A 27,349-nucleotide genomic window follows, 5' to 3' on the forward strand; every position below is an offset into this window, starting at 1 on the left:
GGGGTAATGCTACTGTAGACAGTATAATGTAGTATGTGGATCTTATTTCAATAACCAAAGTTGGTAAGTCATTCTAAAACCATTAATTAATTTGTAAAGACATTAGGATAGATAATAAACCAGAAGTTTAATTATACACTTGGTCAGAAAATTTAGCACTAAAAAAAAGATCCACCTAGCACCTCCACATTTAAGACACAAAAGCCCAATAAAAATTATTTCCATTTAACTGCATTTTATAACACATAAAACCACCAACTCTGAGTAACCATTCTTCCGTGAAACTCCACTAAACCAAACATTGGCTTAGATTTATTGGAATTTAGGATGTAATAAAGTTTAATGGATATATTGAATACCATTTTGGAATATGACTGACACAAAAAATAATTACATATTTTGTTTCTTAATGAGAAAATTTGGTCCAAGAATCAAAAGGCTAAGAGCCATAGTCATCTACCTCTACAGAAATTTCTCAACTTTTAATGTTCTCAAATCAACATTGTGCTGTTTTTATTGTTGTGATAATTAACTTTATTAAGTCTTGGTTGATGAATCCTCCCAAGGTTTTTATTGACTACACACTAGTCCTACCAAAGTACAATACAATGTAAAATACTTTGCTCTAGTCTTGAAGTAACTTAAAAAGTTCAAAGTTGAGGTCAATGTACAAAGAAGACCGTGTTATCTTCAGCCCGAAATGTTTGTCAGACCCTGTGTTAAGTTGAGCAATATGTCTCTTATAGAAATAAGAAAGGAGAGACTCTCTGAACTTCCTTGACCTTTAACTGAGCTTGGAAAGGTGAGCAGAGTTTGAATGGGCTGCAGGGAGAGTATTCTTATATTACTCAAAATATTAATGCCATGTCCCAATGCCTGAAGTTCATCGACCACAGAATGGAATCATTGATCTAGTGCCAACAGTCATTCAGCATGGCAGCCAAAATCTACATGATGAGGTCCAGATGGCTGGTCAGAATGAATGGCTCAGAGGTGTCCCATTTGGGCATGTTCAGCAGAGCCTGACTCTATGATTGGTTGTGACTTTAAAACTCTGAATGTTGCCCAGTCCACGTAAATATTTCTATTCCTGTTGCATTTTTCAAATTATTCTATTTTGCAAACACAACCTTGCATGCACCCTAATTGTAATTCATTTTATCCAGTGCACATTACTGTCAAATTGATTGTATCATTTTGCATTCTTGTCTGGCCCTACATGATACTGTCAATCTCGGCCAACTTGGTATCATTTACAAGCATAAGTGATCTCTCCTGCCAACCATCCAGTTTATTTATAAAAGTATTAAGCCACATCCTTGAAGTAGCTAAGTCTCTTTTTGCAAAGAGGTATCTTGGTAACTATAATTACTCTTTGATAATGTTAGCTTATCAGGTTGAACCACAGGGATCATCACTATTATTAGTTTAATATCAGCTATTTATTATGATCCATCCCAATAAAATGTGGCTTCATATCCATAGCAAAGAAAATAGAAATGATTTAGAAGATAATGAAATGTAGTAGTAATGATTTGCTGAATCTAGAATAAAAGAACACTCAACACTTCTTTTATATTGGATGGGACATCTCAGAACCGGACCGAAGGTATATATAACAGAAATGGGTAATGGTGGGTAGGCCAAAAGTTGCAGATTTTTTACAGGGGGACAAATTTTAGAAATAGGGTGAAAATAAAAAATATACAGATGATAGGGAGAGACTCCTCCACCTCAGACTGACCCAATGAAGCAATAGTAGAAGTAATATTCTAAGGTGCTCACACCCCAAAGTTAGCTCATGGGGCCTAGGTTCAGAAACTCCTTCCATAAAAGGTTCTGTGGCAAAATAAACATGGGAACGAGAACCACTATCTTCTTCTTTTAGTGGGTCATGATATAAATCAGCACACTGAAGCTTCTTCATGTCCTGTTGTGAAAAAGCTATTTCGCTTTTGCTCAAAATATACAGTATTTCTTACTAGGGAGCCTCTTTCTCTCATAACCTATTTGAATTTCCTGAACTACACTTAGACTGTATGAGATAATGTGCTTTCAGCTTTTCATTTAGCAACTGATCAGTGTAGGACAAGGTCAGCTGCCTTTATACTGTTTCTAAACTTTATACCTAATAAAGTCCTCTTTGATTCACTTTTGCCCATTTAGTTAAGTGAATAGAAATCAATTTTTTTACTGTCAAGAATTATCAAGTAATACCCTGTACAGCCTAATTTGGAGGTAAATATAAATATTTTTTAAGATAGAAAATAATCTTCAGACTATTTTTACTCTTTCCCTACAGTTAGTAATTTCTTGAACAGAGCTCAGGGAATTAGGTTGCTACATTATTGTACCCATATTACATAGCTCATCTCCATTGCAGTGTCACAAATATGGCTTCCAAAAACATTCCATTTCTCAAAAATAATTTGCCCGTTGGGAATAGACGGCCCAAGAGAAACAAAGCGGAACTCCTGAATCATGAGGCCCAGAAGAGGGCTCTGATGCCCAAGGTTGAAGCGTGGTCTTTGCTGGCTACATGAAATGCCAAGCAGCAAAGCAGTCACCATTCCTGCCTGTCACGATTCACCTCTCCAGTTCTGTGTCTTCTCCAGAGAACTCAATTTCCACACTTAAAAAATGTGGTCTTAAAATGAACAATCCAACATGCTTGGCAATAAATCTGTTGCCCTTCAAATAAATTCCCAAGGAGTCAGGAGAAAACACACACAAAACAAGAATGTCAGAAAAATGCCAAAACAACTTCTTCTAAAGTAATAAGGAAGAAAAAGTAAATGGCTATTCTTGTTGCTTCCAGGATTGTCAGGGGTGTAGCCAGTCTAGAGAGTAAAATTCAGTAGTTAGTTAGTCTCCTGTTCAAGGAAGAATGTGGAGACCTGGCGGCTTTCCCCAGTGCTTCTCAGAGGTGAGCTAAGCCTTGCCTTCATCTCCACTGATAAAGGAGAGCATCCCAACAAAGACAGAATAAACTTTGTTGCGATTCCTTAATGCCATCAGCAGCTCCACTATTACTTCCAGATCCCTTTTACCTTAGGAATGCAAAAGCACTAATTACTCCAGAGGCAGTGGTGATGAATTTATTAGTGCACAATGGAGAAGATGCTGCTTTTTATTTTTAAATTAAAACAAACTCTAAACAAATGGAAATGCTTGACCAGTATTGAAGAACTTTTTTAAAAAGTCAATTAGCCATTTGTACATACTAACGAAAAATAATTGTACTTTTCTTTTCCAAATAAGAAAAAAACTAATAAAGATGAGGGGACAGCAGCAACCTCTCCTCCAAGTCTACTGATATTCTGGGTAAAAACAAACTGCCAAAACGAATGTGCCTATCAGATTAGCTATACATCTTCGGTTTTAAGTCTTAAAAAGGTAAAAAATAGTTAGATAATAGATGTATAAGATGAATGGATAAAGAAAATGTGGTATATACATACAATGAAATGCTAGTCACCAGAAAGAAGGAAATCCTGCTGTTTGGGACAAGAGGATGGCTCTTGAGGGCATTATGCTAAAGCAGAAAGGGAAAGACAAACACTGTAGGATCTCACTTATATGTAGAAATCTAAACAAAACAAAACAAACAAAAAAAACCCAACTAAACAAACAAACAAACAAACCCAAGCACATAAAAAAAGAGATCTGGTTTGTGGTTTCCAGAGGCAGGGGTGGGGTGGGGGGGTGGTGGGGGGAGTTGGAGGAAGGTGGCCAAAAGGCACAAACTTCCAGTTAGAAGAAGTATGTAATGTACCACACGAGGACTATAGTTGACCCTGCTGTATGGTATATGTGAAAATTGTTAAGAGAATGAAACCTGAGAGTTCTCATCACACGGAAAAAAACATTGTTTCTGTACCTATATGTGTTGATGGACGTTAACTAAACTTAACATGGTCATCATTTCCCAACGGATGTTAAGTCAAGCCATTGTACAGCAAACTTACAAGGTGCTACATGTCAATTAAATCACAACAAAACTGGAAAAATCCTGATTATTAATTATTATTTCATGAATACTACTGGCAATAGTTTTATCATTTATGTTTTAATATTTAAATATTAAAAAATTATTCTGGGTGTCAAATAAGCTAGGGGTAAAGCATTCTAGAGCCTCATGGTAACCTTGAAACAGATATTTTAATTTGAACACTCAGCTGGTCCTGCGGATCTATTTGCCTTGGTCAAATATGTAAATTACCATGACTTGCATTGTGTCCTATTTTCCAGTGCATTCAAACAAGCTCACTTAATAAGAGACACAATCAAGTTTTCTCCTATTCTTTCTGAGCCACTGTAAATTCCCCCACCCTCTCCAGGTATAAAGAAACAAAAGAATTAGCTATGCCGCACCTAGAATTCTAAGAAAAGATTGTGAAAGGATCCCTTATCTACTATTACAATTATTTCACAGTTAGCAATAGAAACTTGACCATTTTTAAGACAGGGCACCAGTCCTTGGCTTGCTTCTCAGGCTAACAAAAAATGACTTCTCAGATATTTCTCCTTCCCAGTCCTGAGAACATTATGATGTGAACAATGGAAGAATTCTGTGTAGAAGAGAGCTTTGCCCTAGAAAATAAAAGGTCTGGGCTCTAATCCTGCCTGTACACTAATCAGCCACATGACCTTGATCAGGAAAATAGAAGAGAAGAAAGGAACACCAGTAATTATTGCCTTCTAGGTACCATGATAAGTACTTTATACAGGATAGTCTGTTTTATTTCTAGAAGGAGCCAGTGAGATAGATTTTTGTTTCCCAGTTTTACAAATAAGAGGACTAAAGTGTAATTAGCTTGCTCAAGGTCACATAGTTTATAAGCTGAAAAGCTGTGTTTTTTCCATTACAGCCATTATCTGTTTAGTTGCAATGCAACAGACTTGAAAGGACCCTTTCTGTTCTAGGAAAGGTGGTGTTAGTAAAAGCCATGAATTGCTGGCTTGACAGCACTGATGTACTTTTTGCTGTTTCCTTTTGGAATTCACATGCCCCGAATTGGATTATTGATAATCCCTGGTGAAAAACTCTAACAGTAAAATTATCAGACTTTACTATTTAAAGTTAATGCTAAAGTTGGTAGATAAAAGAATTTAGGCCTCTAGTCACCTAATTTCTCTAGACCTCCATTGCTCAGCAGCAAAACTAAGAGATTGGACTACGTGATCCCCACATTCCTTTCATCTTAAAAAATCCAGACTTTGGCTGGAATTATTTTATTTTCCTCATAACAAAAGCAAAGTACTTTCTTCAAATAGGGCACTTGGTATATTAAAACAAATCTTGCTTGCTACTGAAAACCACCATGACACAGAATTCTGTCATTCAAAGCACCCATTAAACTATTGTAGGTTATCCTGATATGTGTATTTTTAATGTGAATTTGGGTTAAATACTGATAGAATTGGGAGATTCAAAATACTGATAAAATTGGGAGAATTCTGGTAACTTGAGACTGAGGGATGAAAGCTATATGCTGAGCCAGTGTGTGCGGTACAGAAAAGAGCTATGAAAAGGTCTCCAGGAAGGGGCCTGTCCCCTGCCCCCTTCACTGGGGGTGATGTACGGGAGGGAGAGACAGAGTGGAGATCCCACTGCACATTCCTGGTAAAGCCTTGTACACTTTCTCTAGACCAACTTGGAACGGGTTCAGCAGAACAGAAATGTCTGTGAAAGCTGCAAGTACCTAACACAGGCCACCAATCGTCCTGCTCACCCAGCATGGTGCAGGTCGGCAATCACAGTTTTTTGGAGAAGGAAGGTGACCTGTACTGAGGTGTGTATTTAGGCTCATGTCCTGTTCTGTGGTTTTTGTAATTCCATCTACCCATTTTTACCACAAACACTGCCAACCAGAGATGAAACGGAAAGCACGGACGTACTAAATGGCAGACGGGACAGAACCGAGCAACCACAGAGCAGGACGCGAGCAGGAATGAGGAGGCAGAGGCAGTGCCTTGTGGGCCATGAGCAGTTGACCCCCAAAGACCCTCTGTCTCCACCGACCTTGTCGTTTTCACTCCAGGGAAAACCCCAAATGACTGAGCACACCCAGAATCAAATTAAATAAGGTCTTTATCATCTGTAGCATGGGAGCTATTACAGGTTGAATAGTGTCTCCCCCACCCCAAATTCACACCCTAGAGAGCCTCAGAATATGATCTTATTTGAACATAAAGTCATTGTAGATATAATTAATTAAGATGCTCTCAAACTGGCAAAGGGTGGGTCCTTAACTTAATACGACTAATGTCCTTATAAAAATGGGAAATCTGGACACAGAAAACACCACGTGAATATGACGACAGAGATCGAGACTGGAATAAGGTTTCTACAAGCCACAGATCACCAAAGATTGCCAGCAAACCTCCAGAAGGAAAGGGATAAAACAGATTCCCCTTCAGAACATAACCCTGCCGATACCCCCCCAGAACAGGGGGACAACAATGCCTGTAGTTAAACCATCCTGTTTGTGGTACTTGGTTATGGCAGCCCCAACAGAGGCATAGAGGGGCTCAAGGTATTGTTTAGAAGAATTACAGAAAAATAAAGGTTTCTCATTTTACATGTCTGAGTTTATTGTTTGAAAAAGTAATTGCCACCCTCTGACCTATTCAGCACATTTTAATCCATATGCTTCAGAGATGACTCCATAAATAATGGCCGAGGTTTACCTGAATGTTCTACCTACTGCACCCAGGACCATCCTAAAGGTTACAGAAGAAGGCAAAAAGCTCTGAACGGAAGTATATATTGCTCTTTGCTAACTTATGTCTAAAGTCGATAGGAAAAAAAACAGTAGAAATCCCCCATGTAATGAAACACACGGCTTAGGCAATCACTGAGAAACAGGCCAAATGACTCTTCACGGCTTATCTCTCTAGTCATTCTACTTAAAATTCCTCCATTCCTCATACCTGTTTTCTAGAAAATAAAACCACTTCCTTCACCTGAAAAGAATGCCACACGTCTCCCGATAGCTCTACCGCATTAGTAAATTCCTGCGGGCTGTGCAAATCCTCCCCCCAAAAAAGCTTCCAAACTATGGCCAAGACGTAGACTTTATAAAAAGTCTGAACTCTTATAAAGAGCTTTTGTAAAGTCTACTTTTTATAAAATCTGTTTTTTAATAAAGAACTCTTTTATTGCTCCTTAAATAAGTCTGTGCCAGGGCTCAGTCAGAGATTATCTATGATCACCTCATAATCTCCAAACGTTATGATCAAGTAATTCTTTGGAATGTTATTTTCTCCTCATCCAAGTAAAAAAAGGAGCAGATGGCAACAATTTATTTTTTTATTTCCTTCTCAGTTCAACAATTAACAAACATTTATATGTTCAGTTAACTTTACTGTAAATCCACTAATTGCAATGATTTCTATTAACTCAGTAACTCCCCAGGGTACCGCTGTTCTAAGCTGTTATAAGTAGGTAGTTAATAAAAGTTGTTGACAATTTGGTTGACTTGATTAGAAAAAAATAAAATCGTTCTCTTGCAAGCAGGTAAAAGGACACATTAAATCATGCATTTTCTACAATATAAAGATCAGTCACCAGGAAAATATATATATCAGTAGTTGGCATGGAGACTAAATTGAACTCATTACTATTTATTTTTAAAACTCTTCAGTAACTCGTAAAGTATTTTATAAAATTTGAAAAGCAATTCATAGACAAGGTAAGAAATACTTAAAAATGAGTTGTCACTTTAGATTTCCTTTAAAAAAACTTTAAAAACCTAGATCAGTAGACAAAAAGTAAATTGGGAATAAAGCCATAGGGTAAGCAATTTTTTTTTTTTAAGGATATAATACTCTGTCACTCTGTTGGGATATCCCTCTCTCATTTTTAAGGAGTAAAAAAACTGGACACAGCTCATTTGACAAGGAGAGCTCTTCTAGAAACCATGGATATTGGTAGAGGAGAGGCAAACTGTACTGAGGTGTGCATTTAGGTGATCAAAAGGAAAGGAAAGGTTGCTGTAACAGCCAGTTCACTCAGTTGTTTTGAAACCATTTAAAGCCAAGCCATCTAGGGAAGCAGAAAAGAGTGTGACAACAGTGGTGGCCATTGTCCCAATGAAAAGGAATATCTTCACATGAAGATATGATTAAATTCAAAGCTGACCCACCCCAGTCCAGAATGCCCTCCCTGTTCTTGACTCATGAGCCATGTCATTCCCCATTCTGAAAATTTACTTTATATAATTATTATAAAATTATAATTCATGGTAGATACTATAATTATTATAATTCATGGTAGATAAGCTTCACCTATCGTTAAATTTACAAAGTATCCTATTTTTAATCATTCTAGATGATGTATCTTGTCTTCCTTTTGGCATTCGCATACAGATATTTACTTTGGAAAATAGCTTTACCAAGGTATAATGTAACGCATAATAACAAACATATATTAAACTCCTAAGTGACAGATGACTTTAATTTATATTACCTTATTTGATCATCAAAATGGCATGAAAAAATAGAAAACAAATATTACCACCCTCACTTATAGAAGAGGAAATTCTTGGTTAATGTCTTTAAACGATTCCTCCAAATTTTTAACAAGCTCTCAAGGCCCCCACTTAGCTTGGGTACCCTCAACTTCAGGAGCAAGAATGAAATTCCCAGACTTCCTGTCCTCCTTCCATCTCACCCTCATCCACTTTGCCTCCTTCTCTCTAGCCCCGGAGGCCACATCAAGGTCCATTCCTTTTTAAGAAGCCTTGATTTCTTTGCCTTCTGGTTCTTCGGAGGCCTCCTTCCTTTCCCCATTTTATTTCAACCTCAGGTTCATTAATACCTTCCCTTTATACCATAAAATTGAACAAGTGTCTCCTTTACACAATGTAATCAATACTGCCTCTATTAAACACATGTCCCTAATTTTAATCTCTATTCCAGTCCATTCTTCCTTTCCTATTCCAATCTCCAAAAAGATAGTTTTCTCTCCCAGTCTCACTTTTTCGCACCTGCAGATTTCAATACCACATTCTACAGACATTTTTCTACCTGAGATAACTACTAAGCTTTTTTATTCCTTAAGTCAATTGATATTTAAGTCTTTATCTTATCTGTTGCTTCTCTATCCTTTGACATCTTCTTTTTCCCCACCCTCTTCCTTGTCCTTCCCTGGGCCCTCATCCACCTCCATCATGCCTAAAGATACAGCATTAGTAAAATCCATATTCCCCAATGCATCTGACAAAAGATAAGGCAAATAAAAGGAATAAAAAACACTGTTGCATTTATTCTGAAGAGAGTTAATTAAACTTGATAGTTTTTACATTACTGAATCATACTAAATTTTAAGCAGGCTTGAAATATGTTTTATTGTTTTGTTTTGATTTTTTCCCTGTGATCCAGGGAGCAGTTGGAAAACAAGAGGAAGGCTCATAAGGAATATTAGAGAAAATTGAAAAGGAATTATAAGCAATATTTCTTTTGCATATTCAAATATCCAAGATTCGAGAAAAATAATGTAAAGTTGAATCTGCTACATACATACTTACCAGTTATTTTAAAATTAGCATTATAACATTTACATTGTTCTGAGTCTTAATTATTTTTACATGTAAAATGTATCTTGGAGAACTTCTGTTAAGAACTTTGAAGTGGGGCTGAGATTTGGTTTTACCCTATTTGAAACTAATAAATTAGCCTGCTACAGTTTCACATATTCTGAAGACATGAAACTCAAGGGTCAGAGTCAAAGAACTTTGTTACTCACATTAATAGCAGTAACTGAAATATCAATTTGAGTCACTTATCAAACCCCAGTTCTGACAGGACAACACAACAAGGGCCAAATGATGCTTGCACATGCAGTGGGTTGTGTTACATGAGAGGAAGACCAGAGACAGGAATCCTGACTCTTTTATTAGGGGCAGTAAGCATACTTGAACTTGCCCCAGAAGGAGACATTATTTGATTATATTAGGCTATAAATAAAGTTCTCTTTGCTTCAGAAGGAGACAACAAGTCTATCTTTCAAGGCTGCTCTCTGTATAAATACCCAAGGAAAGATATTTTGGAATAAAAGCAATCAGTGCCTCTGTTAATAAAAAGTACAGAATTAGAAGAGAAGCATGGAGAATTATCTCCCAACAGCTATTGATATTAATATCTTAGCCCATATGTACCTATTTACTCTTTCTAACAGGTGCATAACATTCCTCTGTATACAGCCACAATAATTTAGCTATCCTTTATTGGTGTGCGTTCAGCTGGTTTTCATCACTTACCACTATAAACAATGTTGTCATAAGTATTCTTCCTTACACATGTATCTTTGTGCAAAAGTATGAATAGATCCACAGGATAAATTATTAAGTGGAGTTTATGGATAAAAGACTATTGCCTATCATTGAAATTTTAATGGATATAGACAGATTTGTTTCCAAAACTATATTAAATACATTCCCACCAACAATGTGTGAGGATATGCTTGCCAACACATAACACAGAATATTATCAAATAACCTTTGTCAATCTGAGCATTAAAAATTATGGTGGATATTTGTGTTGGCATCTGTCAACTATGGATGAGTTCAATATCTTTTCATTGGTTTACAGATCATTTTTGTTTTATAAACAAAATCAATTTATTTTGGAGAGAGGAACTAATTACATTAAATATAAAGATTAATTTAGGATAAATTCACAGATATACACTAATGTATAACGTAAAATGGAATGCCAATTTCAACTAATTGACTACTATATTTCTCTTACTACTTATCAGAATAATTTTTCAGATGGTTATTTTGTCTTGTTTTGTTTTAAACATATAAGATCTGAATCAAATTAATGATAGTAAAGTAAAAATAACTTTTTTTCTTTTCTTTAGTTAGTTTTTTCATCTAGACTTTAAAATTTATGTGCATGGAGATTATTTTGTTTTACACTATCAGATCCTTTTGTATATATCTAAAGAAATGTTAAAGGGAAAACTTATCTCCTTCAGATACATTTAATACCAAATGAACAAAAAAGAACACAAATTAAGCTTTTACTTAAAAAAAGAAGTCATAAAATAACAATTCTTAGGAAAGAATAAGGAAGGACCCATTACAGGTGAAAGGACCCATTACAGGTGAAAGGACCCATTACAGGTGACTAATACATATTAGTCACACAAACAAGTGAGCTAATTAATAGCTAGTGAAAAGGCAAAACCATTAGCTATCATGATAAATATATAAAGATGGAAGATAGATATTCACAAAATACATAAAGAAAAAGGAAAAATTAGCAACAAATTCTGAGAAAGGAAATCACAGTACATAAAAGATACATAAGTAGATAGGTTATATATATGCAAAATTCTGATAGTATTAGTCTTGGTAGTCTGAAGTTTTGGGTTATTTTCCTTTTTTTGCAAAGTTTTCAAAAGAGATTTTTAAAATTCACAATCAATAAGGTCTTGTTTTGTGTTTTATTTGATCTAGATTGATTTTTATTTTTAAAATTTCAGAGAACTACTGACTCTATAATATTATTTCAGAATTAATTTTCTTCCAAATTTTTATACTATTTTTCTTCTTCACTTGCTGGCACCTTCAGTAAAATACTGAGTAGAACTACATTGTGAACACCTCATCTCATTCCTAACAGTGAACAATTTTCTATTTCTTTTTTAATCAGATTAATAAACTATATGTTTCTAGAAATTGATAGATTCAGCTAAATTTGCAATCTTGCTGGAAAATCATTGTTCACTATATTTTTAAACTACACTAATTCTGTAGTTAATAAATGCATTTTCATTCGTAACATATTTCTCTTTTTTGTTTTTGTTTCTTTATTGTTTTTGTTATGTCTGTTGTTTTCCATTTTATTTCTTTTGCTATTAGTTTGCTTGTTTGTTTTTTGTTTTCCCTTGATTAAGTGTTCAATAAGATTGTCTACTTTTCAAAAACTTAATATTGGCTTTATTCTGTCTACTATTTTTGTTTTCAATTTTATTAACTTTTTCTTTTACTTTTTTGAGTTTATTGTTCTTTTTCTTACTTTGATTTTAGGCACTTAAAATGTTTAGTCTGTTTCTGTTGCTTCCATTTTTGCTATGTGAACTGTTTTGTTATGCAATATCATAAATACAAGAGCGTTTAAGACCTACATATAGTTCAACATCTACCAATGAAATAAAAGCCTTTGTACCCACCACCCAGTGAAGAATAAGATCACAGTGAGTACTGAACCCCTTATACTCTACACGACTTCACCAACTACCTTGAATTTTGTTTGATTTCCTTGCTTTGCTTTATTTTTTTAAAGATTTTATTTATTTATTTGACAGAGAGAGAGGGAGAGCGAGAGCACAGAGGGAGAGTGGGAGGGAGCAGAAGACTCCCCACTGAGTAGAGAGTCCGATGCGGGGCTCAATCCCAGGACCCTGAGATCGTGACCTGAGCCGAAGGCAGATGCTTAACTGACTGAGCCACCCAGGCACCCCTCCTTGCTTTTCTTTATAATTTTATTGCATTTGTATGCATGCATAAACAATGGTTGACTTCAAATATCTTCTAATTTTTATAAAAGAATCATACTATTTCAACTGTCATTCAATGTTATAAGTAATTTTATAACATAACTTTTTACTCAATGTAATGTTTGTAAGAGTCATCCATTTTGTCACATGAAGCTGTATTTAACTCAATTTCATTTAATATATCTCACTGCATGACTTTTTTAAAATTATGCTTTCATATCCTGTTGGACTTTGGGTTTGTTTCCAGCGGTTGTCAATATCAATAATGTGACTATAAGCAGATGAAATATTTGAAATTTTTAACAGCTACGAATAATCTATCAGGACACAGGCAAACCCAGAAGGTCCCTGCTAGCCTCTGCTTTAACTCTTCATTGTTGGATAACAGAGAGATCCCAGATCATAGAGAGATTCCAGGGGAAGCCCTACAATGGACAAAAAGGTAGAGGATCTTAAGAAATTTGGGGCCACATCTTTTCACCAACTGCTGGAGAAATATTTCAATATTAACAATGATTATAATCTAATCAGCACAGACCAGCTGAATATCACCCAGGCTGTAAACATTCTTGAGCATACTGTAGAATTCCCCTGCTTTGATTTATTTTTCTCTATTCTATCACATAACTAGAATGTTGGCTCAATCAGAACCAAGAAAGTTTTATCTTCTTCACTACTGTATCTATCGTGCCTAGGAGAGGTGCTTATTAAAGATTCTTATCTACTCCTTAACAGAATTTTTTTTTCTCTGGTAGCTTCTCCAAGAAATGCTATGAGTATATATTCTCCCATTTCTTGCCTGTTTGAAAGTATCTGTCTTGTATACATATCTGAACAATGTTTGTTACTTCAATGTCCCTGAACAAGTTGATTTTTGTTTTCTTGTTTGTATTCAGCCTGGTGCTTCCCCAGGACTCTTTATCTGTCAACTCAGTAACTTCACCACATTATATTTTACTGCAGGTTGATCTGCATTTTTTTTCTAGGACATGTTGTTCCCTTACTACAGATTAAAGTGCACACCCATAGTTTCAACAATGTACTCCTGAATTATATTGTTGAAAAGCATCCTAGGGGCACCTGGGTGGCACAGTTGTTAAGCGTCTGCCTTTGGCTCAGGGCGTGATCCCAGGGTTCTGGGATGGAGCCCCGCATCAGGCTCCTCTGCTATGAGCCTGCTTCTTCCTCTCCCACTCCCCTTGCTTGTGTTCCCTTTCTCGCTGGCTGTCTCTATCTCTGTCAAATAAATAAATAAAATCTTTAAAAAAAAAAAGAAAAAGAAAAAAGAAAAGCATCCTATTCCATGCTTTTTCTCTTCCATAGGTACACTGATTATGGTTATGCTGGGTCTCCTTTTACCCTTCTTCATATACTATTTTCTCTCTAATCACTGGTATAACACTTGGTTTTATTTTTCATTGTTTTCTTAATTTTCTTTGTTCCTGATTGACCTGAGAAGTGTCTATACTTTTTTTTCTCAACGTTCCTTCCTGTGAGTTTTTCTTCCTCCTATATCCCCCCCACATACACACACCATCAGTTCATTTACTTTTTCAGACGCATCAGGGCAGGAAGCTTAAAGTCACAAACTCTGTACTGCTGGTGTACAAATCCCCACTCAATGACTATTGTGTGAACTTGAGCAAGTTATTTTGTCTTTCTGTGTATCTCAGAATATTCAGCTGTAAAATGGAACAAAAACAACATTTGCATTACAGGGCATTTATAGGGAGTAAATCAGATGACGACTGTAAAGTGCTGGAGACAGTGCCTGTCGCATAATAAAACACTATATAAGCGATCGTCAAATCCTTAAAAAAATTGTTTTATTATAATTTTATCCTTGAGTACTTGCATCTCTCCTTTGACCTCTTGTTGCCTAAAAGCAATAGATCCATTAGCTGCTTATAAAGAAGTCTTTCTTTTTAATTTTGTAACATGAACAATTGTTCATATTTGTTATCAGCTCCATAGTACGATCGTCTTTCAGGTGTTGATTTATTATCTATTTTGTTTGTTATGTTCATGTTCTGTATTTATTTCTTGTATTTTTTTCACAGCTCACATGCTAATTTCGTAATTATTATCCATCACTGAAGAAGAGAGATTTTTCCTAGAATAATTATTTGTGAAAGGAAACGCAGAAAGGAACCAGATAAGTAAACTTTTCTGTAAGTACTGTTTGGCACATATGTGTAAATATTTTATTATTAATTTCTAAAGCTAAATTTGACGAACCAAATGTTACATGAATACATAAGTCGAGTAGATATGGCCATAATGTTTTCTGTCAACTTTTGTTTCTGCCAACAATTTTAAGTCAGTGCTTCCTGCCTTGCGCTGTGTATGCTCTTCTTCTGCTTGAAAAGCTTCCCAACTTGCAACTGGGAAAGGAACAGCTTCCAGGCTCCCACTATACCATGTGCATATCTATTACTTCCCTGACCCTTAATTATCTCCTTACATGGTTCTCTCCCCACTAAACAATTACCTTCTTTAGGATCAGGACTCTGTCTGTCACCTTAATTTTATATCCTTAGTTCCTATCCAATTTTCTGGCATATAGTAACTGCCCCTACAAAATGCTTGATAAATACATAAATGGTGAAGGCTGCATAAAATTACTGTTCAGGTTCACACCACTTGTAAATAGTAAAAGTAGAATATGAATCCAGTTTTTCCTCTACAAATCATGTAACTATAACTTTCCTCAGTTACATCAATATAAATTAAAGGACTCGAGTCTAGGTCAAAACCTGTTTCACATACTTGAAAGCATAATTATCCTTCAAATGACTCTTGCAAATGACCCTTATTCATTCAAACACTGATAAAATTATGGTATATGGTTTGCATAGATATTAATAATACACTTTAATTCATATGAGATTTTAAAGCATGGTTCAAATATATTTTCTATCTCTGTAACCAAAGTTTGGCATGGAATTAATAAACCCTCATGAAAGTATTGCATAATTCTTTTTTTATTAAGCTGCAACTCGCCAACTATAGATAATTATGACTAAAACTCAACTGCTCTTCATGCAAACAATCTTATAGAATCTCTTATTTCTTTTTCACATGAAGATATAGAGCACATTTAGAGCCCATTTTAAGGTAAAATGCCTGTAATTGATTACACTGATTTAACAGTTTGTGATCCATCGGATGATTTTAATTCTCTCATGAAGGAGAGGAAGATTACGATTTTATATGAAAAATATGTATGTTTTATAAAATAATAGTTTTGTCTAACTAGAATCATGGAATCAACCTTAAATCTAGGAAATTCAGTGAGATTTTCATATTACTGCATGTTGAATGAAATAAATTGCCCAGTTGTCAAAATTTATACTTCCGTTTCAACTTAATTTTTTTTTAAAGATTTTATTTATTTATTCGACAGAGATAGAGACAGCCAGCGAGAAAGGGAACACGAGCAGGGGAGTGGGAGAGGAAGAAGCAGGCTCCCAGTGGGGGAGCCTGATGTGGGGCTCGATCCTATAACGCCGGGATCACACCCTGAGCCGAAGGCAGACACTTAACCTCTGTGCCACCCAGGCGCCCCCCATTTCAACTTAATTTTTGCCAAAGTCACACTATGGCAACCACATCCCCAAATTGCCACATATTGTTAGTCCTGATGGCTGAACTCAAAGCTTTTCTTTGAAATGTTATACATTTCTAAAGACTAAGTTATATATAAAATTATTTTAATCTAATATAGTTCTATCCCTTAAAATATATATTCTATTTTAAATATTGCCTAAATTAACTTGACCAAAATTTGTTTTGGTTCTTGTTGTTCTTCTCAAATAAAGAGATAGAATAGCCTGGAAAGCCAATCTCTGACTTCCAAGATGTGCTTTCCAGCAGTCAAAGCTGATATAGTTTGTCTGTAGTCAGGGCTGTTTATAGTCAATTTGACTAGAATACTGTGAATGCACATATTTCAGGAGACTGTTCATGGACTGCAACAAGGGAATACCACTTTAACATTGTCACCTCTAAATGCTCACCATCCTAGTAATACTTGTAATCACCATCAGGGAGAAAAACACCAGATGTTAAAATAGGTTTAGGAAATAATGTGTTGAAAATGTAGATTATGTTCATCGTGGACAAAAACGTCCACATATGTTCATAGGTGATGGAGATAAGGAAAGGCTTATATATTAAAAGTTTAAGTGCCATTGGTTTCTTGAATATGCACAAATATCATTTGCCCCAAGCATTTTTCAGAGAACAATTATTAACAGAAGATTACAATAAGTTAATTTGGCCAGAAATCACCCTCTGTGTTTGAGATGATCTTCCTAATGAATGACCTTATAGGACAATAATAGAGGGCTTGTATCAATTTATTTAGAAATGTACATGAAGCAGATAAGGTAAAAACAAAAAAACCACAACGGTGAGAAAGGAGAACGCTAACTTTCCCTGAGTACCTATTACATACCAGGCCCTATACTAGCTCCTTCCCATTCGTTAGCACAGTGAATTAATTTACAGCCTTATGAATTGAGAACAAGAACGCCAACGTGTAGGCTCAGGGAGATCAACTGGCTTTTCTCAAATCACACAATTCGATTCAAACCCAATATTCATGATCTTGACTTTTCTACCAATCGCTCTCAACAATCACTCTCAATTTTACCTCTTTTTAACATAACTTTCTGGAATGCACATTACCTCCATGACCAGTTACTTTAAAATGATGCCTGTTTAGAAATTGTGTTATATAATCTTACCTTGATTGCTTTGCTAGAGAAAATGGATGCCGTTTTATGTATTTCCTTTTTTAAAACTGCATGGTTCTAAAAGTTAAAAAAAAATGCAACCTTGTACTAGTAGTAATCCTGACTTTGGGGAAAGAAGGGCAGTTAATATTGATCTTAGAGGAAATACAGCTTTATCTTCTGATTATTTGTTCAGGCAGAATCGTTTTAAATTTAGGATCACTAACCTTCCCCAGATATCCACATTTAAGAACAAGGTAATAAATTGAAGGCCAAACACAAAATCTGTATCAAGAAGCTACAATACAGAACTAACATGAAAAACATACTTTAGAAGCTCTACCCCAACACAGAGTAAGCCTACTGTCAATGTCTGATTTATAGCTCCTAAAAGTCATATAAAATGATTCAGACTGAACTTTTAGAAGCATGATTATGAAGAAAGGCTTTGAATTGGGAAATCTCACAAGGAAAATGTTTTTGTAATTCTCTCTATTTAAGTTTTGAAAGACCAAATTGTCTTTATTTATTTATTTATTTTAAGATTTTATTTATTTATTTGACACAGAGAGAGAGAGACAACCAGCGAGAGAGGGAACACAGTCACGGGGAGTGGGAGAGGAAGAAGCAGGCTCCCAGCGGGGGAGCCTGATGTGGGGCTCGATCCATAACGCCGGGATCACGCCCTGAGCCGAAGGCAGACGCTTAACCACTGAGCCACCCAGGCGCCCCCAAATTGTCTTTAAAGAGTTTAAGGACATCCTGAGACATGTTTTGTTTCTATTCTTGTTGTGTTTGCTTTTGTTTGTGAAGATTATGACAAATTTGTCAATTTGTTTTCAGTTCTGGATATTTCACAGGTGCTCAGGAGAGCTGTCAACTTATTCTTAAGGACTGAGTCTAGACCCAGATAAAGTTTAGCTAGTTTCCACAGACACATGCTCTGAGTTAGCCTAGATTCCAGCAAGTCAAGAAAGTTGAGGAAAATTTCTCTAGTCATGATTTTCTACTTCAAATTATCCTAGGTTACTTTAATTATATGTCTTCAAATAACCATGTAATAAAAATTGGACCTAATGTTAGGAGTTAGGACCTAATATTTCTAGACTTCCACTGATAACTATAATCATCCTTTTGATAGTGAAACACTATTATTTAGATTCATTACTTTGATCAATCTTTCCACTTTATTAAAACAGTGTTATAGAAAACAAAACATTTTGCAAGGTAACAGTTTGAAACTGTTTTGCATCAATATATTCTCACTTTATAACTTCATATTCAGGGAAGAATTTCATATGTTCAACTACTTTCTTTTCTTCTTTCTAATCTTAAGTGCCAGGGACCAAAGAGGACTTTCTAAGGAGCAACACTATTTAGAAAATCTGCAACAGGGATGCTGTTTGTAATCTATGAAACTGACAATTTAGAGAGGAGGAAAGATTAATATGCAATTAGCATAAAATATACTGACACTGAATTCCAAAGATATACATTAGCATATACTTGGAATCTGTTAAAATATACCTAAGCATCAATTAAGCAGAACAATTGTGAACTTGATGATTTTTAATTTGCCATGAATAAACACACCACTTGTCAGATAACATGAATATTTACTCTGTATGTTCTTAAAATAGAAATTAGCTTCTTAGATAAGTACAGAATTACTGCAAAGGATTCTTTGTGCTTATTTATCGTTTGTTTTTAAAAATGCACTTAATGGTAGCCAAATCATTTTTCAAAGTTAACATCTCATCAAATAAACAGCTTACTTCCAGAAGATAATTTGAAAAGATTATTTATTTTTTTTTATTTTTTTATTTTTTTTAAAGATTTATTTATTTATTTATTCGACAGAGAGAGAGACAGCCAGCGAGAGAGGGAACACAGTCACGGGGAGTGGGAGAGGAAGAAGCAGGCTCCCAGCGGGGGAGCCTGATGTGGGGCTCGATCCCATAACGCCGGGATCACGCCCTGAGCCGAAGGCAGATGCTTAACCGCTGTGCCACCCAGGCGCCCCAAGATTAGTTATTTAAATAGAGGTGTATACCTTATTTTCAGATGTACACTTTGTCTTGAATCTTTGACAATAAATTAAAAAATATAAAACCTTCAAGAAAAGTCCAAATCACTAATGAAGTGCCTAAATCACTTAATAGATGAAGTATATTCTCAACAAACCTACAAAGTAAACGGGAATTGCAGACACCAACAATCCCTCTTTTTCAGTACACATCACCCTTCCAATTCTGTGAAAACCCACCCAATGAGCATGACTTCACACAATAATATTGATGGCTAATTTTTATTCCTTTCAGTTTACTGCTTTAAAACAACACAGTATCTGTTAACTAGACTTATTGTGGTGATAATTTTGCAATACATACATATAGCGAATCATTATGTTTCACACTGGAAATTGATATAATGTTGTACGTTAACTATATCTCAATAAAATTTAAAAAGAACCATAGTATCTACCTAAAGAAAATAGGAGGACCTGGATATTTACTTAACAACTGAATAAGTGAATGAATAGTAATGATTATGGGAAGCTAACATTGAAAGTTGAAGCTACAAGAAGGAATTTTAGTCTAGTAGTGGACTAGAAATATCAAGCCCTGAAATCTTACCATGTAAGCAATTATTTATGTTTCCTAAACTCTTTTAGTTACTTTTTAATTGTATGAATTAATATTGAAGATCTCTGATTTAAACAAACTAGTATAAGATTTTTTTAAATTAACAATTAAAGCTAAAAATACTGTTTGATATTTCAGTCGAATTTAATGACCCTGGCCATCATTTAAAGTTTATCCCATATGCCTCCAAAAGTTTTGAAAATCAACAGAATTTTCCTGTAATATATTTTTCTAGAATGGATTGGGACTCCTCTAGTAGTTCCAATACTGCAAAAAAAATATATATATATATAAAGAACAAAAGAAAGAAAGAAGAACAAGAAATCTTCAGGGTGCTTTCAAACATCTGACTTCACTTTTCTTCATCATTATTTTGACATGAGCCCAGGCACAATGAAACACCATCATATGTGTGTGCTTTGCCCTTCAAGAACTTGGAATAGACGATCAGTCAAAGAAGAGCTCACTGGAAACTACTGTTGATCACATGCAACATGTTCCAGAAATGTGTTTTTAGGTCACAAGCCACCTTAATGCGTCAAAATCTCATCAGTATATTCCACAGACCCAAGCCATACTTTCTGAAGAACTGCTCAACAGCATTCGTGAAATCATGCAGCTCATGAATATTCATCATGTATGCTGAGTTACAGACTAACTGACATTTAGAGAATAAATTAGACCCCATTCTTATGTTAAATTTTTTGTAAACTGAGACCCGTATATGAAATTATCAAACATATACAATTTTAAATAAAATATTAAAAATACCAGGATGTGAAATAAAAATATAAATTTCTATTATAAGGAAAAGCCCCTGGGAGTATACACCAGTATAAACAAATTATACCTTCAGTTCTGGTTTTGGAGGTCCTCCACCAAGAGGAAAGTTTCTGGAAGCAAGGAAATAGTGGCAAAACAATCTTAGGGGAGAACCTATCTAAATGAAATCCTGTGTGAAAATAAGGGGAAGAAAGACACCCTGATACATGGAATTCCATTATGCTTGGAAAGTAATTCCAAAAAGCAGGGAGGTAATTACTAATATTGTTGAAATAACTCTTAAAGCAGTATAGGACCTACTAGTCATTACTACATAATATTCTTTAAAAAATGAATTATAAATGCCATTTGATTCTCTAGCAATGCATTGTCTAAACATACAGTCATTAGATACCGTACTCTTTTCCTTTGAACCTCATTCAGTCATACTTCTACACTAGGACTTGTTCTAATCTAGTCTTAGTACAGCAATAAGACTTGTCCAACATAAGTAACTCTAAATTTAAATCTCACCATCTATCAATTTTCCTTCCTGTCATTTTGGTTGTCTGAGGTTCATTCTTTATCAGATTACTCAAGAAGTACTCCTGAGAACAAGTTTTTGCTCATATAGAACAGTTTGTGCCTTTCATATTGGAAAGTCATTTTCACTGGGTATAAAATTATTGGCTGACATGTTCTTTCCTTGATTATCTTAACTATATTACCTTATTCTCTTCTAGAATAAAACACAGTTGTCAAAATTCTGATAATAATCATATTTTCATTTTCTTACATCACTTTTTTTCTAGATGCCCAAAGATTTTTCTTTTTCTTCAGTATTTCAGGAGTTATATTAAAACATATCTTGGTCTTGGTTGATTTCAGTCAATAATCTCAGATACTTGGTATGTTCTTTCAATACATATTTTAAATCTTTTTCTTTCTTTTGTTCACTGCAGAAACTTTTCCTTGAATTACACTTTTTAGAATCTGTTCTGTCCCTTACTTTCATTTTCTTCTTTAGGGGTTCCTATTATCTATATTTCAGAACTTCTTTACCCTTCTTCAGTATTTATCACTTTTTCTCAAATTCTTTTTATCTCTTTCTTCATTTCTTTCTCATTTTCAAAATTTTCCTACTTTTCACCTCAGGTTTCTCTCAGGGCATTATCCATGTGTTTATTTGCTCCTGTGTTACTACCAGTTAAGTCTTCATTTCTGAAATATTGTTTTTTTCATTACTATTTTCCGCTGTGTCTTACACATAACCTCTGGGTTTCCTAATTCTGCTTTATGATGTTATCCTATGTCTTGTATTACTTTCTTAATGTCTTAGTCTTGCAATATAAAGTTATAATTTTGATCTCTTTCCATTTGACCTGTTCTTAATTACATCTAGAGATGTTATTTGTCTCCTTATTCTCCTTTGTTCTATAATATCTTACTATGAGATTTGGCCTCAATTTTTATAGAAAATTACTTTTTCCATAACTTTTAAGTTCAGAATATCTTTGCTACCTTCAGAGATCCCTCTTCTGTTGTTTTCTTTTTTTTTTTCAAGATTTGTATTTATTTATTTATTTAACAGAGAGAGAGAGCGTAAGCAGGGGGGAGCAGCAGGCAGAGGGAGAAGTAGACTCTTCACTGAGCAGGGAGCCTAACATGGGACTCAATCCCAGAACTCTGGCATCTTGACCCAAGCCAAAGGCAGATGTTTAACTGACTGAGCCACCCAGGTATCCCTGTTGTTTACATTTTAAAAACTACTTAAGGGCACCTGGGTGCCTCAGTCAGTTAAGCATCTGACATTGGCTGGGGTCATGATCTCAGAGTCCTGGGATCAAGCTTCATGTTAGGCTCCCTGCTCAGTGGGGAGTCAGCTTCTCCCTCTCCCTCTAACCCTTCCCCCACTCATGCTCTCTCCCACAAATAAATAAATAAAAATTTTTAAAAAGTAAAAATAAAAACTACTTAATGATATCAGAGAATGTTCATGGTATAAATTTAATATCTGAAAAAGAAACAATTTCTTTCTAAACAAACCATGGGTCAAATAAGAAACACAAAGAAATTGGAAATATTTGAAGTAAAATAATAATCACAAAACAAAATAGAATTCTAAATTCAATGATATAATAAGCATTTCCCTTAGGAAGCTAGGAAGAGTGAAAAGTAGAACAGAGAAATTAATAAATATAAGAGCTAAAATAAGTGAAATAAAAAGCCAACCATAGGGAAAATCAATGAAACCAAAAGCTAGTTTTTTTTGAAAGATCAATGAAATTGATAAACAACATACACTGTTAAAAAAAAAAAGAGCATGCAAATTAAAATGTCAGGAATTATAGTGGGCACAACTACAGATTCTTTGAATGCTGGAAAGGAAAGTAAGAGATTATGAATAGCTCTGTGTCCATAATTGAAAATGTAGATGAAATGGACAAGTTCACTGAAAGACAGAAATAACAAAACCCAACAAAAGGGGAGAAATCTTAATAACTCTTTATCTACTAAAAACACTGCATTTATAATTAAACACTTCTGCACGAAGGAAGCACCAGACCAACAGGCTTCACTGGTGAGTTCTATCAAAGATTAAAGAAGCAAGACTCCTACACAAACTCTTTCAGATTTATAGAAGAGGAAGGAATACTTAATAACTGATTTCATGAGGCCAACAATACTGATAACAATACCAAAGATACAAGAACAAAAAACTGCAGACTAATAGTTCATTTTTTTAAATAAAAATATTTTTTTATTATATTATGTTAGTCACCATACAGTACATCCCTGGTTTTTGATGTAAAGTTCCATGATTCATTAGTTGCGTATAACACCCAGTGCACCATGCAATACGTGCCCTCCTTACTACCCATCACCAGCCTATCCCATTCCCCCACTCCCCTCCCCTCTGAAGCCTTCAGTTTGTAGTTCATGAAAAAATATTAGCAGATTGAATCTATACATATTTTAAAAGAATAATACATATCATAATAAACTGATGTTTATCCCAGGAATGCAACTTGATTTAATACTCAAAAATAAAACTAGATAATTCACCATGTTTACAGCATAAAGGAAAAACAAATATATACTATCACAATACATGCAGAAAGATCATTCAACAAAAATCCAACACGTATTGTGATAAAAACTCTCAAGGTCATAGCAACAGAAGGGAACTTCCTAAATCTGTTAAAGGTCATCTACAAAAACCTGCAGCTAACATTATGCATCATGGTGCAGGGTTCCTAAGATAGAGAACAAGGCAAGGACATCTATTCACCACTTCAGTTCAGCATATGCTGGGGTCTCAGCTAGTGTAATTAGATAAGAAAAAGGATTAAAAAGTATCCAGATAGGAAAGTAAAAATGAAAACTGTCTTTTTGCAGACAACATGATTGTTTATGTAGTTACATCCTAGGGAATCTCCAATTTAAAAAAAAAAAAAAGCCCTTAAAAGTAAATGAATTTAGCACATTTGCAGGATAACAGTCAATGCACAAAAATCAAATATATTTCCATATACTAACAACAACACATTGGAAAATGAAATCGGTAATACAGTCCATTTAGAATAGTATCCAAAAACATGAAATACTAAATGCACATATACTGAAAATTGCAAAATACCACCAGGATAAATTACATTACATAATTTCAACGTTTACTAAAAGGTACCTTAACCAAAATAATGTGATGTTGATGAAAGGAAAGAAACACAGATCAATGAAAGAGCCACAAATATACGGTCAATTGATTTTTGACAAACAAGCAAGAACAACTCATTCTAATCTCTTACCTCATAGATTCCATTCTCTACACCAAAGCCAGAGTAATAAATTTAAAACAAATCAGATCCCCAAACACAGGCTTGCTTAAAATCCTTTAATAGCCTCCCATTATTCTTGTGATGTGACACAAATTCCCTGTCTAGAAGAAGGCGATTGGGCTCTGATAGATTGATTTCCTATTCTACTAACTCTCCCTTGCTCCTGCCCTACTGTCCTTCTTTCTACTCCTCAAACACTCCAAGTTACCCATGCATTAGGGTCTCCAATTTTGCTGCTCTCCTTGCCTCCACTACTCCTTCCACAGACCTTAGCATGCCCGGCTCATTTTCACAATTTATTTTCCAGTAAAAATAGCATCACCTCAAAGAAACCTGCCCTAATCAGTCATTCGGAAGTAGCTCTTCTTGCCACGGTCACATCTCTGCCATGAAATTTCTCATAGGCGTCACTCTCTGAGGTATCACTCTCTGAAATTACTTCACTTAGTTTCTTATTTATTCTCTGCCCTCCTAATCTAGAATATAAGCTTGATGAGAGCAGGGACTGGATTCATTGCTATATTCTAGTCCCTAGAACAGTACCTAGCACATAGTAGGCACTCAATAAATCTTAGATGATTAGTGAATTTAGTTAGAGTTGGCTTCTGTTGCTTACGTGTGTGTGTGTGTGTGTGTATGCACATATATATGTGTGTATGCATATGTGTATATATATATGTAATACAAAATAACCTATAAATCAAATAATTATACGTTATTATATAACTTTATGTATTTATAGAAGTTATATATAGTATATATATCTTCATATACCTCATACTTTAGGTTATATATATAACCTATATATAACATATAATTTTTATAAATTATATACCTAACATATAAGTAGCTAGAAGACTAAAGATGAAGTTGATATTAGTTTATTTCTGTGATGGAAAATAGAATGAGGTATTACTATTTAAAGAGGTCTTTAACTTTATCTGTAAAGTTTTCATGTCATATGATGAGAATGTTTTCATGTGTGCACATATCACTTATCTTCATAAAGAGCAAACAGAAATAATACAAGTAAAACACAGCGGATTGCAGCCACTTCTGCCTTCTAAAGAAGTGACACATATTCTTCAGAATACTTAATACTTTGAAAATCAAATAGAACTTAAATACATTAGGAATGATGGAAGAGAAAGAAAGAGACCTAATTTTTCCCCGGATATTAAACCAGGAAGCCCTGTATTGGCAGAGCCAGCCTTGGGACAAAATAAGGTGGCCGGGAAAACAGGTAGGAGAAGGAACTTAAGCAAATATAGGTTTGAGCCAATTTCATTTTAATTACAATGGACAGGATGATCCCAAGTGACTTTTATATAGTACCTGTATTTTTTCCCCAACAAAATCCTTTCTTAAAACAGTTTTAGCTAACTGTAATTAATAGCTAATCAAGCTTTGTGAACAATGCTTAAATGAAGGGAAGGAATAATAAACAATAAGAGCACATTGATCAGGACATAAATTACATAGAGAAGATCGTCCCTTACCACGAGTCATTCTACTCTACACAATATCCGATTCTATTTTTGAAAAGTAAGGTCTGTATGTGAACATATTTCAGCTTAATAGAAGAAAAAACTTTCTAACAGCCAAAACTTCAAAATGTATTGGGTACCCTTGTGAACACAGGTCTTCTCTGTGGCTGGAGGTGTTCAAAAAAGTTGAGACAAGCATTTTTAAAAGAAATGTGTGAAACTCTAATCATAGGTAGTTCGTTCATTCATTTCATTCTTTAATTCAGCAGACATTGAAGCAGAGAGCCAAGGCTGCAGCAAGGGCAGTGTTAGATGCTCTGAAAGAGGTGGCGAGCGCATACGTCTGAGTCCTGTCTTCACATACCTCATACGTTAGTAGAGAAGACAGGTATCAATCAAGTAATTACACAAACACATGTAAAACCACATCAGTGGTGCTAACTATACGAATACACCAGTTGACCTAATGACCATCAACATCCTTCCCAAGCGTAAGACGGGTTCATTTTTTTGACATTCCCTACTTTAGATATCAAGCTCTAGTGTCATAATTTAAGTTTTTGATTGAAAAATAATTGGAAAAAGAATAAGTGAGAAAATACTGACTCTGACAACCCATCTCTATCTCTCACCCATAAAAGAACTGAATTATTTCCTTTTTAAAAAATAAATCATGGCGGCACCTGGGTGGTTCAGTTGATTAAGACATCTGACTCCTGGTTTTGGCTCAGGCAGGTCGTGATCTCCTGTCTCATGGGTCGTGAGATCGAACCCTGTGTCAGGCTTCACGCTCATCGGGGAGTTTACTTGAAAGATTCTCTCTCCCTGCCCTTCCCCCCCTACAATAAATAAATAAATAAATATTTTTTTTTTAAAAAGTAAATCATGATGGGGCAATGTGAGAGGATTTTATATAATCTAAAGGATATCATCGATGGTGTTTTGTTTTGTTTTGTTTTGTTTTGTTTTTAAAGACAGGCTATGCTCTTAATTGGGAGAATTTCCATCCAGGGAGCAATTGTTCCCTGCTATATAGTTTCTGCCGAACGCATTAAATTAACTCCCATAGTAGAGGAGAGCTGGCAAAAAACCCTGAAAATAGGGCTCCCCCCCCATCTCATTAGAAAGGCACAGATTAATCACATTTAACTGCAGTAAAAATGGTTCTGTCATCTTCTCCCCCCTTCTCGCCCACATTGGACCAGGGAGTGACAACTCATTTGGCCACAGTCTATAATTCTCAGCCCTCGCGTTTCGCCTCCACCGCACAGACCGGACTGAGGAGCGGTGAGGAAAGCTTTGGGGAAAGTCATCACAGTCCCGCAGCAATCGCTCACGGCGGTGGGGAACGGCTGTCCTGCCC

At 35.2% G+C, this 27,349-nt stretch overlaps 1 protein-coding gene across 1 annotated transcript in view; it reads right to left on the bottom strand.

Moving 5' to 3' along the window:
* ITGBL1 (integrin subunit beta like 1) overlaps positions 1 to 27,349 on the bottom strand; it is a 201,851-nt gene that overhangs the window by 120,050 nt on the left and 54,452 nt on the right. The window lies entirely within an intron of this gene.

Source organism: Ursus arctos, unplaced genomic scaffold (genome assembly GCF_023065955.2).
Source record: "Ursus arctos isolate Adak ecotype North America unplaced genomic scaffold, UrsArc2.0 scaffold_10, whole genome shotgun sequence".
Classification (NCBI taxonomy): domain Eukaryota; kingdom Metazoa; phylum Chordata; class Mammalia; order Carnivora; family Ursidae; genus Ursus; species Ursus arctos.